We start from the raw sequence: 15,455 nt of genomic DNA, 5'->3' as shown, positions 1-15,455 counted from the left end.
GAATGAGAACATGGATCCATCATGCCTTGTTACCACTGTGCAGGCTGGTGGTGGTGGTGTAATGGTGTGGGGGATGTTTTCTTGGCACACTTTAGGCCCCTAAGTGCCAATTGGGCATTGTTTAAATGCCACGGCCTACCTGAGCATTGTTTCTGACAATGTCCATCCCTTTATGGCCACCATGTACCCATCCATGTCACAAAGCTCGAATCATTTCAAATTGGTTTCTTGAACATGACAATGAGTTCACTGTACTAAAATGGCCCCCACAGTCACCAGATCTCAACCCAATAGAGCATCTTTGGGATGTGGTGGAACGGGAGCTTCGTGCCCTGGTTGTGCATCCCACAAATCTCCATCAACTGCAAGATGCTATCCTGTCAATATGGGCCAACATTTCTAAAGAATGCTTTCAGCACCTTGTTGAATCAATGCCACGTAGAATTAAGGCAGTTCTGAAGGCTGAAAGGGGTCAAACACAGTATTAGTATGGTGTTCCTAATAATCCTTTAGGTGAGTGTGTATATATATATATATATATATATATATATATATATATATATATATATATATATATATATATATATATATATATATCTCAAAGCAGGTCATTTTACTTTCCATTGGCATTGTTTCCAAAACGGTTTCCTAAGTTTTGACTTCAGGTAATTAAGTTTTGTATTTTGATTTACATACACAAAATAGGCATGCATGTTTCAAAATTTACTGTTTTACAATATACTAACAATATAAAATTTTTGGGTAATTTTGACCCCTTCAAAAACATTGTTGGCTTATAAAATAAACAAGTCCCAGGAGTGTACATGCTACAGTTTCTACACTGTATCTCAATCTGTGAAAATAAATTGCCTTTTTTATTCATGTTTTATTGGCAATTTCATTCTCATTACTTTCCCCTTGCAGTGGCCTTGTGACTATCAGTGTGGGGAAGCAATGGCGGTCAATGGGAGAAAAAAATCCTTTGAAATAAAGAGGTCAATAATTGCTTTTGATTTTGATCCAAGTCTCAGGAAATATTTATACAGGTCTGAAGTCAGTACAAATATTGCCAAATGTAACTTTGCATACATTTTCATAAATGTTATCGACGATTAATTGCCATTCACCAGTTAATCTAATGTAGACAACTCTCAGAAGTTACAAAAGTTGTCATGTTATTTTCTGGTCTTATTTGGTCCCAATATCACCGAACATCTGTTCCCCTTCTGTCGCTCTCTCCACGTTGTGTCAGAGAAGCGACACTAGGGGTCTCTCTTGAGCGCCGATATCCACCTCTGATCTATGAAAAAAGGCCAATGAGAGTTGGCAACCAGTATTTGCATGTCCGCTCCGGACATACGGGTATTTAAGCGGCGCAAATACGGGAGTTCATTCAGAAAATTTCTTCGGAGCCGATGGTCGTGTTTGCAGACTGCTGTGTATTACACACCGAGTTCCTGCTATCCTCTGCTGCATGCTGTTGGATTCTACGGCGCACAACAGTGGCTTTCTCCTGTTTGCATGGCTGTGCACTTCCTGCCCCTGAGCGCATCGACAGTTGCAGATAAGAAAGATCTCCTGCGAGTCTTTCATTCATAAAAGAGTGATTTTATTTAAAAGAGTAATTTCCTCTAAAAGAGCAAAAACACAGCGGCGTTGAACGTCCTTTTAAGGACGCGTCTTTTTAAAGATGCCTTTCCGCCCCTGTGTTGTTTCTGGATGCGGTAGAGTACTCTCCGCTTCCGACGGCCACAGGCGTTGTCTCGTGTGTCTGGGCAGTGATCACACCGAGGCTGCGTTTGTGGATGGTTCATGTTCTCATCTCGTTGACTCCCGTCCCCGCTCGAGGTGGCGGCGACTCGCCTCACAGCCAGTCTGCCTACCCTCTTGCGATGGAAGCAGATGAGTTTGCCGCGACATCGGAGGGCGTGGGCTCTGACGCTGAGGGCTCCTCTGGGCTGCCGCCTTCGGGCTTGCACGCCCAGGAGGAGGCCGACGCGCAGATGTCCGATATGCTTTCCCGGGCAGCCAACAGCGTGGGCCTGGATTGGAACCCTCCATCCTCCCCACAGCCATCACGGCTGGACGATTGGTTCTTGGCCGTGGGCGCCGCCACAGCCTCGCCCTCGGTTCCTTTCTTCCCGGAGGTGCATGATGAGCTGACGCCTTCGTGGAGAGCACCCCTCTCCACTCGCCGCACCGCCACCTGCTCATCCGCCTCGCCACCCTCGACGGCGGAGCGCCACGGGTACACGGAGATCCCCCAGGTGGATAGAGCTGTTGCGCTCCACTTATGTCCCGGAAGCACTACCACCTGGCGGGGCCGCCCTGTACTCCCTTCCCGGTCCTGTAGAGCAACATCCTCGCTCACCGCGAAGGCCTACAGCACTACCGGACGCGCCGCTTCTGCCCTGCATGCCATGGCTCTCCTGCAGGTCCACCAAGCCAAGGCACTTCGCAACATGCATGGGAGTGGCCCTGATCCCGACACGCTGCAGGAACTGCGCTCAGCGACCGACCTCGCCCTGAGAGCGACGAAGGTCACAGCGCAGGCTCTTGGGCAGGCGATGGCCACCCTGGTGGTCCAGGAATGTCAGCAATGGCTGGACTTGGTTGAGATGCGTGAAGCCGACAAGACTCGCTTCCTCAACGCCCCTGTCTCCCAGTTCGGCCTCTTCGGTGACACCATTGAGGACTTTGCCCAGCAGTTCTCCCTGGTGAAGAAGCAGACGGAGGCCATTTCAAGACATCATGCCGCACGCAAGCTTGCCGCCACGCCCAGGCCCCACCTGCTCGCCGAGGGCGCCCTCCCGCTGCCAGAAGACCTTCTGCTCCGCCCCAACCTGGGCCCAGCTCTCAGCCCCGGCGCCGAAAGCAAACCGCAGGAAGCGTACGCCCCTGCCTCACGGACTCCGCCGAGGACCCGGAAGGCTCCCAGGCGTCCCTGAGACAGCGGACCCAGAGGACGAGAAGTTAGCTCCGGAGATGGTAAGACCGCTCCGCCCCCGGTGGAGGGCCGGGAGGAGACTCTTTTGTTTTTTCATTTGCCGCACTCCTGACGGGGCTGCAGTACCCAAATTCTCAATAAAAGAGCTATTTCCTTTACCTCTGGGTCACATGGCTCGCAAATGCCGTTCTCACGGCACCTTGCTTTCAGGCCTCAACAGTCTCGGCGCCCAGGATGCGGTGCTTCCGCCCTCAGCCCCACGACTGTTCCCCGGCCGGCCGGTTCAGACGAGTCCAGAGGACGCCAGCATCAGTCCTCCTCCTCAGTCACGTAACCCGCCCCTGCCGGTTGCGCTGAACAAGGTAAGTGCTTTGAGTTTATTCTCAGCACCAGAGCCTCGGATGCCACAGTGCCTCCCGACACCGCTGCTACCTGTTCCGCGACCGCTAGCGGCCCCGCCGGTATGTCCAAAATACTCGCCCCTTGGTGCCCCTAGCACAGAGCTTAGAGGCATGGCTTTCACTGCCCAGCTCGCCACGGTGGCTGCACCGACCATCCGACTCGGTTACGCAATTCAGTTTGCCAGGTCTCCGCCTCTTCGTGGGCGCTCGTTCCTCCGCAGTGCACGGTGAACATGCCCACTCCTTGCGCTGAGGAAATCGCCTCCCTTCTAATCAAGGACGCGATAGAGCCTGTCCCTCCGACCGAAACGAAGAAGGGTTTCTACAGCCCTTACTTCGTTGTACCCAAGAAAGGTGGCGGCATACGACCGATCTTGGACCTGCGAGTTTTCAATCGGACCTTGTCCAAACTCCCGTTCAAAATGCTTACCCAGAAACAAATTCTGTCTGGCGTCCGGCATCTAGATTGGTTCGCAGCGGTAGACCTGAAGGACGTGTACTTCCACGTCTCAATTCGCCCTCGACATCGACCCTTTCTACGGTTCGCGTTCGACAGCCAGGCGTATCAGTACAAGGTCCTCCCCTTCGGCCTGTCTCTGTCCCTTCGCGTCTTTACGAAGGTCGCAGAGGCGGCTCTTGCCCCGCTACGAGGAGCGGGCATACGCATACTCAATTACCTTGACGATTGGCTCATTCTGGCCTCCTCGCAGGAATTACTACACGCACACAGAGACCAGGTGCTCGAGCACCTCAGCCGTTTAGGGTTTCAGGTCAACTGGGAAAAGAGCAAGCTCACCCCGGTCCAGAGCATCTCTTTTCTCGGTTTGGAGTTAGACTCAGTCTCAATGACAGCACGTCTCTCCAACGAGCGTGCTCAGTCAGTGCTGGAATGCCTCGCTTCTTCGAACCAGGCACCGTGGTCCCTCTGAAACGCTTCCAACGGCTCCTGGGGCATATGGCATCCTCACGGCGCGCCGCCACTGGGGTTGATGCATATGTGACCACTTCAGCATTGGCTCCAGACTCGAGTCCCGAGACGAGCATGGCGCCACGGCACGCACGGCGTGGAAGTTACCACTGCCTGCCTCCAAACCTTCAAACCCTGGACAGACCTCTGCTTTCTACGGGCAGGAGTACCCTTGCAGCAGGTGTCCCGTCGCGTTCTGGTTACAACCGACGCCTCCAAGTTGGGTTGGGGCGCCGTGTGCAACGGGCACGCAGCCGCAGGCCGGTAGAACCGAGGCCCGCTGCGCTGGCACATCAACTGCCTAGAGCTGCTGGCCGTTTTTCTTGCCCTGAAAAAATTTCTTCCGTTGATTCGTGGCAAGCATGTCCTAGTCAGGACAGACAGCACCACGGTGGTGGCCTACATAAACCGCCAAGGTGGAGTACGCTCCCTCCACATGTCACAGCTCGCCTGGCCGTCTCCTCCTTTGGAGTCAGCAGCGACTGGAGTCACTGCGCGCCACTCACATCCCCAGCAACCTCAATGTGATAGTGGACGCGCTGTCAAGACAAACCTTGCCCGGCGGAGTGTTGAGGCTCCACCCCCAATCGGTCCAGCTGATTTGGGACAGGTTCGGCAAGGCCCAGGTAGACCTGTTTGCCTCCCAGGAAACCTCCCACTGTCCGCTCTGGTATGCCCTCACAGAGGCTCCCCTTGGGACAGATGCTCTGGCGCACAGCTGGCCCGCGGGCTGCGCAAGCACGCTTTTCCCCAGTGAGCCTTCTTGCACAGGTGCTATGCAAGGTCAGGGAGGACAAGGAGCAAGTCACTCTGGTGGCCCCCTACTGGCCCAACCGGACGTGGTTTTCAGATCTCACGCTCCTCATGACAGCCCCTCCCTGGCGAATTCCCTGAGGAAGGACCTTCTTTCTCAGGGACGGGCACGCTCTGGCATCCGCATCCAGACCTCTGGAATCTCCACGCCTGGTCCCTGGACGGACGCTGAGGATCTAGCCGCCTACCTTCGGCCGCCATAGACACTATTAACCAAGCCAGAGCCCCTTCGACCAGGCATCTTTACGCCCTGAAGTGGCGCCTGTTCACGGACTGGTGTTCTTCCCGAGCCGAAGACCCGCAGAACTGCGCAGTTAGGTCAGTGCTCGTGTTTCTTCAGGAGAGGCTGGAGAGGAGGCTGTCCCCTCCACCCTCAAGGTGTATGTTGCGCTATCGCGCCCACCACGACACGGTAGACGGCAAGTCTCTTGGTAAGCACGACTTAATCGCCAGGTTCCTAAAAGGTGCCCGGAGGATGACTCCCTCCCGCCTAACCTGTTTCCTCCTGGGATCTCTCGGTCGCCCTTATGGGACTCCGGAGACCCCCTTCGAGCCGCTTGACTCAGTTGGACTCAGGGCCCTCTCTCTCAAGACCGCCCTGCTGATCGCGCCGCTTCCATCAAGAGGGTCGGGGACCTGCATGCGTTCTCTGTTAGCGACGCTTGCCTGGAGTTCGGTCCGGCAGACACTTTCGTGATCCTAAGACCGCGACCGGGCTACGTGCCCAAGGTTCCTACCACACCCTTCAGGGATCAGGTGGTGAACCTGCAAGCGCTGCCCCGGAGGAGGCAGACCCAGCCCTTTCACTGCTGTGTCCAGTGCGTGCCTTACGTATTTACCTGGACCGCACACAGAGCACCAGACGCTCTGAGCAGCTCTTCGTCTGCTTTGGGGACAGCAGAAAGGAAATGCTGTCTCCAAGCAGAGACTCGCCCACTGGGTTGTCGACGCCATTTCCCTGGCTTATCACACCCAGGCCGTGCTCCCCTTTGCGGGTCCGAGCCCACTCCACCAGGAGTGTTAGCGCCCTCGTGGGCACTGGCTAGGGGCACTGCCCTAGCAGACATTTGTAGAGCAGCGGGCTGGGCAACACCTAACACTTTTGCGAGATTCTACAATCTCCGAGTTGAGTCAGTATCGTCCCGTGTTCTCTCAGGTACCGAGCCCGTAGAACTCGGTGGCACGTCCACGATCTGACCGGGTGAATCGCTTGCACCCAGCGCCCTTCCCCCTAACCAGGGGAAACAGTGCACCTTCTTTCCCAGGAGATCCCAGGTTTGGGACACTGGTTGACTCCTCCCTAGCCCTCGTGGGTCGCAGTTCTGCGGAGGAACTCACCGACCCAAACCACTGCGGGTACCACTAGCTACCCTGTACTGGTATAGGTACCCCACAGGTAAAGCCTCCTGTTCGGACTCCCCCTGTGTGTAAAACCACGGTTCTGTCCCCTCACGAGAGTTGACTCCATGTTTTCCTTAGGCAGTTACAGCTGCCTCGGGTGCCGTGCTGTATGCTTCCCCCCTCTGCGAGGCTGGATCTACCACCGCGCTACTGTTCCGCATAAGACCTAAGTATAGGCCATGCGATGTATTTGCCACTCAAAATTTGCCTCCCTCCCGGTAGGTGTGGCCTCCGCAGGGTCTTCTCCGCCCTACTAAGGGCTAAGACCCCCTTCCTTCAATGCGTGTAAGGGCCCCGGCCGTAGTTGCTCTATGCGAGAAACAGAGAGAGAAAAGAGGCCCAGCCAGGCTGGCCCGTTCCCATGTTGGCAGCCGTCACCTTGTTCCCCCCTCCAGGGTAACGATGAGGAATCCTGATGGCTTAAATGGGGCATTGGGGAAGGGTACGTGCAGCCTGATACAGTTGGTCATTCTGCACGTAGGAATACCTGCTCGCTCCTGTATCAGCAGATCACGTACACGGCTCAGCGCATGGCTCTTTTTAAGTGGACCCCTAGTGTCGCTTCTCTGACACAACGTGGAGAGAGCGACAGAAGGGGAACGTCTAGGTTACGTATGTAACCTCCGTTCCCCGATGGAGGGAACGAGACGTTGTGTCTCCCCTGCCACGTCGCTGAGCTGAGCCCCTGTTGTGGCCGGACCATCTCCTCAGAAAAACTCCCGTATTTGGGCCGCTTAAATACCCGTATGTCCGGGGGCGGGACATGCAAATACTGGTTGCCAACTCTCATTGGCCTTTTTTCATAGATCAGAGGTGGATATCGGCGCTCAAGAGAGACCCCTAGTGTCGCTTCTCTGACACAACGTCTCGTTCCCTCCATCGGGGAACGGAGGTTACATACGTAATCTGGACGTTATGATATTGTCTGAATGAATGCAAGTGCTTCTAATAAAACAGCCATAATGACAATCAGCTCATGAGGAATAAACAGAAAGCAACGGAGGCAAGCACAACTATGCAAGTATCTCAAGTTTAACCACTTAAACTATATGGACAGGCCGGCAAGGGGTGCTATATTGCGGAAAAAAAAAATGTACACTTAAAATGTTAAAGTCCCCATATACAGATGTCAGGCATATGATGCATAATTTGAAAGCTTAGAATCTTAACTTTTCAGAGATAACCATCACTTCTGCATTTGTTACATAAAATAACAAAAAAGGCCTCAAAACATTCACATCACAAATTAGCACCCCCTAGAGTTAATGGGGCGAAATATCTATAATATCACATTGCACCTAAATAGGCAAGTCATACATCAAATAAAATCTATCATTCTAAAGAATCTGACTTTATAATTTTTTTTTTTTTTTTGGTGCCCAATATATTGATATATTGATATATCAGTTCAAAAGTTTAAGAATCAAATTTTAAAAAAAATTCTGTGAGACATAATAAAATAAAACCTCTTATGCACCGATCACGGCTGTTGTATAAATCAAGTAGCCAAACACTTTCTGATATAACCTTAGGCAGTTTTCTAAAGCATTTCACTTTTTACCTGTCTTTGAGTTTGCTTGGCTGAATAATCCAAAATTGAATTTTAGGGGTACAGAAAAAATATATCTCAGCTTCTTAATGACACTTAGGTTGAACTTCTAGTCCACTCAGAGGCCAATATATTCATTAAAACAACAAGTTTGGTATACTGTCTTTTAACAGTCAAGGCAAAGTAACTTTTGGAGAATTCCAGGGACGAAATACAGTCACCTCAGTGGTAATCCGGTCATGTCTAGAAGGTAACCGGCGGTTGCTAAAAGTCTTAAAGGCAACATGCGACGTTCACACACAGTATTTTAGAGCTCTACAGAAACCATACACCTACCCCAAAACCTAAATCTAACCTTAGTAACAACGAGCAATACTCCCGCAAAGCTCAGGCTGCTGGGTTGTTACTTTCTAGACACAGCACGGTAACTTGCGCAATTTTGATTTTTGCCTATTGATATTTCGGCAGTGAAGAATTTCCCTATAGGCAAACTTCACTTGGAGTTAAAGTCTGGTGATCTTTGACACATGAATTCACCTTGTTGATGTCATGCTACTGGGAAGGACGAGATGGTAGAGTATGGATCCAAATGCAGAAATATTTATTATAGTACTCAGAAGATGAAAAAACAATCATGAAAATAAACCACTTGAGCAAAAGAGAAAACAAGCATAACATTTATAAAATGACATGCTTACAAACAAACAAGAACCAACAAAGACTAAGAGAAACATGAGGGCTATATATACAACTGGGAACAAAAGACATAACAAGGAACAGCTGGGAACATGACCAGAGGGAATTGGGAACAGGTGTGTGTGATGAGGATGTCTGGAAGGTGCATGAATTGGGAACAGGTGTGTGTGATGAAGATGTCTGGAAGGTGCATGAAGGGAAATGCAGTTCGGGGAAAAACTTCAACATAAAAGTCTCAGAACACAGAAAGATGACAAAAAGGGTTCAAACTGTGACAGTTAACCAGTGGGAAATGACTTAAATAGGTGTTAAATAGGTGTATTGTATCTGACTTGATTATGTTAAAAATGTCAAAGTTTTAGGCTAAACATTTTCTGTGTATAAATGAGCAAAACCCAACAAGTTTCTTATCCTCACTCTTCCCCTTCATCAGTGTTTGAATGACAAACTGAAGCCATATCACATAAAAGATATAACTTTATTGCATTTCGGCTGTGGTATGTAAAGAAGTATCACTTTATCAAGCTTTTTAAAATAGAAACACTGACTTTTGCCGCACCATGCAGTGACCGTGACATCATATGAAACAGGTCAATAGATGGAGTCTCTGAATCCCAAATATAAGAAATGTTCATCTTTCATGGACAATCATTAAAGGAATAGTCCACCCAAAAAATGAAAATTCTCTCATCATTTACTCACTCTTATGCCATCTAATATATGTATGACATTCTTTCTTGTGCAGAGAACAAACAGAACACAGAAAACGCAGATATACTTTTTAGAAGAATATCTCAGCTCAGTAGGTCCATACAATGCAAGTGAATGGTTATCAGGCCTTTGAAGCTCCTTAAAGCAGATAAAGTCAGCATAAACATAATCCATCATACTCCAGTGGTTTAATCAATGTCTTTATGAGGCAATCCAGTTTGTTTTGGGTGAGAACAGATCAAAATATAAATATATTTTCACTTTAGATGGAGTCCCTTACATCCCAACCATATGAAATGTAAACATGTTCATGGATAATCATTAAAGCATGTTATCAGGCTGAAAGTTTATTTATGTTCTCATAAAATTAGAAAAAGTCAAGAAGTATCAACCTGATTCTTAAAAGATTAAAATAATTATCTTGTGAGCCAAGGGTGTAGATTTGGCTTGAATATTGGGGGGTTGGTGCATGAAGCATCTACATGTTTCCATTGATCATGGTATAAATATTGGGGGAGTTATACTTGCTTGTTTTGATTATTGGGGGTACCTCCCCCATTCCCCCTGGAAACTACGCCCCTGTTGTGAGCTATTGTATTAATGAGACTTTGGAGTTTCTCATACTTGCTTTCATGGTGTTAAACAAAAAACAGTAACTTAATTTATTCAGCAAAATAATGTAACCTTGAGCAACTCTTAAAGGAGACTAAAAAATTATAATCTCCAGATGGAGTTTTTTTTTAACCTGCTAACCCCTGATTTAAAGAAACTAACGGAGAGCTTTTCTAAATTAATGTAATACCACAGTTTAGCTGTCTGATGTTCAAATGCAAGTTAGCTCAAGTGCCTGCATTATTAAACATTATGAAAACAGTGTTCATAATAATGTCATATATTCTCTATATCAAAAATGCCATTTGATTCTCATACCTCACAAATAATAGAGTTCAAACACAGTACAATTTCACAACTCCAGGTGTGAGAGGCATTCAATGTGTGTAGGAATCTGAGGCAGGCAGGTCCCTGGCGAGTGGCTTCTTTTCACCCGGTCAGCAGGACAGAGGCTGAGCGAGCCAGCAGACCAGCAGGAGTGAACCCCTCCTGGGGTAAAAAGCAGCTCCGGCTGCCCCTGCTACACAGCATGGTTCCAGAGCTGGGGGCGAGACAGGGGGAGGCCACTTCTATTGGGCAGGAGACTCACCATCCGCCAATAGGACAGCAGGGAGCAGTCTGATGCCAGGTGCCTCATCTCCAACTACAGGTGGCTGCAAATACATAATCAATTCTGTCATTTCTCACCTACAACTGGGAGCTCGGATCAGTGTTAGACAGCTTGAGGTTGATGTAATGAGCTTGGGGAGTGATTGTTGAGAGGACATTGACTTATCTGTTTTGTTTTTTGCTTCTTTTTAAGTATATTCATAATTTTTAAGCATTGTTCTATTCATTTTTAACTCTTTATTTGTACAAACAACATAGAAATTCAAGAAGCATTTTGACTCAAAGAAAGTGATTCTGATCTAACCTTGAGAATCTCAGATAAGCATGTCAGTGTTACTGTGTCTTACAATCGTCCTGCCTTCCCCTTGAACTAGACCCAGACTGACAGAACTAGATTTAATGAATATTTTGTGTTTTTTCTGTTGTGTTCTCTCACTGTGTGATATATAGCATTAATTCCTTTGTCTGAAACCTGCTTGATAACAATCTAAAAATAATAAATAATACAAATATAATTCATTTTATTAAAAATTTTCATTAACAGCTCTAGTTATAAGGCATTATCAACATCTCTATCATTTATCGTAAGGCATCAGTTAAATGTGCTTTTCCCTTTTTTTCTGGTACTTAACTAGACTGATGATTGTAGACATCAGCAACCACAAATAATGACAAGTTCGGAGTAATGTCAAGCCATGCGCTTTACTGAAATAATGCACTGCATTCACTCTAATGCCTGTCAACTATAGATCCGTACCACATCAAATACCCAAATACGGAGGTCACAGGCAAATGAATGTATCACAAATTACATGTGTTAGCCAATTAAAAAGGAGGTCAACCTCAAGGGAGGGCCTTTATATATTAATGGACTCCTCAGGTCTGTTGTATAATGGAGTGATGAAGTCGATACAAAGCTATCTTGATGTGCAATGTTAATTTGAGGTAATATAGAGGTATAGTGAAAGGGATTTGCAAAATTAAATATAAAATAGGATGTTATTTTTACAGTAGATGCCTTTTTGAATAAAAGTATCTAAAAAAAATTACATAAACTTTTTCGTCACAGTAGCAAACTTCTCTGTATGATATCAGCTCAGTGCCTGCTGTTCATACATGCACTGTACATCTGATTGTATGTTGTATTGTACTATTTACTGGACACTTTGTAAACAAATTGTGTATTTGAAAGCACCTTGTTTTGATTAAGAAACTTTCAGGGAACTGAGTGGTGCATTTACATAATTAAAATGTCTGTGACAGCCTTTCATTTGAAAAAACATATATTAAAATGTGAAAACAGTAAAAAAATAAAATAAAATGGCACAAAGCTCAAAGTCATTGTTTCTGCACTGAAATGTGCAGATTTAAAAATAAATGTAAATATATTAAATTGTTATCTAGGAATATTTTATTAACACGTTATATCAAACATTGATTCATTATATTATATTGTATAAAGAGTGAACCAAAGGAAAATATTGCCAGTGCAGAGAGATCAGTTTCTCCATATAATCAGTGTTCAATACAGTGGGACATTTGCAACACAAGGTTATGAAAAAAGGTCACAGCTGCCAAAGAAACCACATGCACAAAATCACATACACAAATTAAGATTTACATATACACACAATCACTCATTCATCTTTCACTTACTGCACACATTCACTGCCTCCAAACAATCATCCTCCTGAGAATTAAACGTGTCCCCCAGACGTAATAATATATTTTGGTAAAGCAAATACAGAAATAGTCTTTTATTTTCATTAACCATAGAATTGCAAATCCATACAGTTAATGCAAACTGTTATGAGAAAGCAGACAGATTGGTAAGTAAACAACAAAACAATGAAAAGAGACCCTCTAAAACATCATGACAGTATTCACACATGTGATTGGCCCATTTTGCATTTAGCTGTGAAATCTGAGAAACAGAGGACTCGCTGAACTGATCATATTTTTGGTTTTAGTATCCGACTTGTCATTTGCGAGGGTTTCTATATGCTGACTGTGAATATATGAATGTGTATAGGTTTACATTTATGCCAGCGTTATTCTGTATATATTGATCATTCACCAGGATTGCTGATCAATGTTTTGAAAAAAAAAAAAAGAAAAAAGGTTAGCTGCATTTTAAACACCCCTCCCTAAACAAAAATAAAATAAATGAATAACCATCATTAGTCCACATCGTTACATCAGTGTTCAAAAGCTGTTTGCGTTAGGTTTATTTATTCAGATATGGGATCAATATGAAACTTTGCATTTCAAAATTATGTTTTTATTTAAATTTTTGTGACAATGGAATTTTTGTAATTGCATAGTGAAATTTTATAGGCCAGAAGCATTCACTATTTGTTATAAATTGACCAGGATAAGGAGGATAACCTGAATAGCATTCAAACACCTTGGTGGGGTTGGATGTGTTTATTAAAATTCTGGTGTACCTGTAGGTTAAAGGATAATAGTGAGACTCTTTATTAACATTGCAACCAAGCTGAAAGGGGCAGAATACAGCTCTTTGTACAATTTAGGCATGTGTGCTCACTTCCCCTTGCAGCAATTTTATTTAGGAAGCAACATAAGAGTAAAATCATAAAATTGTAGTTTGTGAGCAGCATTTTAAAGTAAAGAGTACATTTTGTTTAAAAGGGATTAACAGTGAAAAGATCCATGAACAAAGCATGACAAAAACTTCAACCTCATCACTAATTACTGATTTTGCATCCATTAACCATTTAATACAAATGTTCCCTGAAATGAATGAGTGTTGATTTATTTGATGTGTATTAGCCTTTTTAAAGCTGAAGGAAGAGTAAACACCTGTGTTGCACTCGAAAATATCACATTGATACAAGTGCTCTAAAACTGAACACAATTACATTTTTGGCACACTCAATTCACCAAAAGTAATTTATGACATATAAACACTGAATTTTCCTTGGCAGCGTGAGTGGATTAATTAATAAGCCTGCGATAATTTGCAGGTGCACATCTTGATTTATTCTTGGCCCTTTCAGGATGCAATACCCCTTAAGGATTGTAAGCAGGGGCAGAAAATCAAAGAACAACATTTCTGAATCCATTTATTCAGATTATATATAAATATATATACTATATAATTCCATTTTAGCTGAAGAACACTTTAATAAACTGACTGTCCACCCTTTATTTGGGATCATTTATTGTGATAACAGAGGTTAAGCGGCACACTCAATGTTTTATTAATCAACAATATGCAGATAGTTACCGACACATTAAAAACTAGAAACAGTTCATTAAATCAAATTAAAGTGCATACTTCATCTGGTTTTTCGTGAGCTATTAACACCTCATAAATAATACATAGTACAGGAGTATAGGCCCAGAGTCTGGTAACTGAAAAACACTGTGTTAGAGAGACCTCTTCTGTTCTAAGCTTGTAAATACACTATCTAACTTTTTTTTTAAGCGTACATGAAGGGTGTCAAATACAAGCTTAATTTTCAATTGTAGACTGAAACATCATTCCACTATAAGTCTTAGTAGCCTACATTTTTTTACATTTATATTGTATAGTTTATAAACTTTAGTTGTCAGTATGTTCCCTTTTCAGATTTTCATGCCCAGAAGGCAGGCTTTGTCAAATCTTAGGTGCAATGTTGATGTCATTCATTTCATATATTCAACAATGTTACAAATGTGTACAATGTTGAAGCAATGTTGAAAATTAATATTTATAATGGAAATTTACCTTGATGAACCTTGCTGCAGCATTTCAGCCAAATCTTCTTCTATAGATTAAAAATGTAATCAGTAGTACTCCACAAATGCTGTTGATTGATCTTAACTTGTAATGAACCTAGATTATTCCTTTAAATTCAAAATGAATGCCAGAATTAAATGTGAATTATAATTATGCAAATAATATGTAATCTCTTTCATCAAACTTTTCTAAGCAAAATAATAGTCTACACTGGAAATGCACACTGACCCAGAGAGAGAGAGAGAGAGAGAGAGAGAGAGAGAGAGAGAGAGAGAGAGAGAGAGAGGAATCAAGATCACAGAATGTAAAGGGTGAATTACATTATAAACACTCAAGTTGTTCTGTAAGTTGTTCTGTAAGATCTTCCAGCATCTGCATCTACTGTATCTCTCACTCATCAGTATTCTGACACAAGAGTGCATCTCTGTTTGGGTGTTCTCCCTCCTGTCTCTCTACTTAGGCTGATGTGGAGGACAGTGAACAAAAGTGGAACACAATCAGTACCGAGCAGCTGCTGGCATGCTGACCCCCCACCCCTCCCCATCCCTCTCTCTCATACATGCGCACAAACAAAGCCTTTGAAAATGACCACATAACCTTCACCAAACTGGGAATCTCCCTAGACAGCCAAGGGGGTTCTGTTCTGGTGGGACTGTATTCCAGTAAATCATCGGTGCAATGAGGTTACAGTACATGAACACAATTACCAACTTCAAGTCTTTTAAATGTGCTCACACTCTTGAATTAAGACAGATAGACAGACAGATATGCATGTATAAGTGTTTGTGATTTAGTGCATGTGTTTTCTAAGGACGATATGACCTCAAAAAATAAGTCTGTTGTATATAAATAATAAATTGACAGACAGACAAAGATAGACAGACAGACAGACAGATAGATAGAGATAGACAGGCAGACAACAGACAGACAGACAGACAGACAGAGAGACAGACAGACAGATAGATAGACAGACAGACAGATAGACAGATAGATAGACAGACAGA

Source organism: Xyrauchen texanus, chromosome 16 (assembly GCF_025860055.1).
Source record: "Xyrauchen texanus isolate HMW12.3.18 chromosome 16, RBS_HiC_50CHRs, whole genome shotgun sequence".
NCBI lineage: Eukaryota > Metazoa > Chordata > Actinopteri > Cypriniformes > Catostomidae > Xyrauchen > Xyrauchen texanus.
Note: the sequence above shows the minus strand (reverse complement) of the source record.